Below are 1481 nucleotides of genomic sequence, written 5' to 3' on the forward strand. Positions count from 1 at the left end.
TATATATATATATATATATATATATTGTTGATGTCTTATGATTTAGAAATATTTGTTCGAACAGTAAACCTTGAAGTATTTAAAGCTAGAAATGATACCAAGTAGATATTAATTATAAAGTTGATACTATTTCGTTGAAAGGTAAAGTCGACTTTGGCGGAAATTGAACTAATAACACAAAGACGGATGAAATGGTGCTAAGCATTATGTCTGTCGCCTTAACGAATCTGCTAGACCACCACATTTATAACAAGTAAATATGGGTTTGAAGACTATTCACTTTCTCAATTAATTATTTACACACTGTTATTTATAGCTTTCATGATCAAATATTCCACGAGAATTGTACACACACACACACACAAATACCCAAGTATATATCTCAACATATATATGTCTGGTGTGTGCATATGTATAAATGCTTGTATATACACGAGTAGTAGACGGCAAGTGCAGTGGTAATCGTACTCCTAATTAATCGAACTAGGATAAATATAATTTTATTTGGGAAAAAGTTTAAGCTAAGATCATTCAAAGTAAAATGTGGAATTTGAATCAATGTCATGAGCCTTTTATTTGGGTTGTGACGGGATAGAAGCAGTGAAGAAATTGTTCAACAAGTTTTAATGTGGTTGATTTTAATGTATGATCTATTTCCTGATAACACACACTCAATATTTTAAATTGAGTCTGAAAATATATGTTACGGAACAATCACATTCATTCTTTGTTCATTTACATCCACGTTTTCTCACCAGTTATCTATGTTACAGTTAGAAGCAACCACAATGCAACCCTTAAAAATGTTACCGAACAATTTAGTTTTTCAAGAACAATTCAGCTACACTTCATGATGATATCTTGGTCACAAACTCTAAATATGTCCATAAATATTAGATGCAGTTAATATCGAAATTAAAATTAAGTTTAAAATGAAATTAAAATGTAAAACTAAAAGATCCAAAACTAAAACAAAACATCAAATGTATAAATTATAATTTAAATAGTAAAACACTAAGATACTAAAAAAATTAAATTAAAATATTAAGAAGCTATACATGAAGTGGACACAAACTCAACTGCTGGCCCTGATGGTTTCCCAGCAATCCTCCTTAAATCGTGTAAGCATGTCCTGGCAAAACCCCTCCAGATCCTCTTCCAGAGCTTTCTCGCAAATGGAAGACTGCCAAGCAAGCTGAAGGAGGGAATAATATGCCCAATCCATAAAGGGGGAAGCACAGCAGATGCCAAAAACTATAGGCCTATCTCTCTGACTTCACACATCAGCAAAGTCATGGAAAGAATAGCCAGAGGAAAACTAATCGCATTCCTTGAAGAAAATAAATTGCTGAGTGATACCCAACATGGCTTTCGACCAGGTAGGTGCTGCCTGACCCAGCTCTTACAACATTACGACTGGGAGTTGAGGCAGTTACTCAACAACTCAAATGCGGACGTAATATACCTTGATTTTGCAAAAG

The sequence above is a fragment of the Octopus bimaculoides genome, chromosome 3, assembly GCF_001194135.2.
Source record: "Octopus bimaculoides isolate UCB-OBI-ISO-001 chromosome 3, ASM119413v2, whole genome shotgun sequence".
In the NCBI taxonomy this organism is placed as follows: Eukaryota; Metazoa; Mollusca; class Cephalopoda; order Octopoda; family Octopodidae; genus Octopus; species Octopus bimaculoides.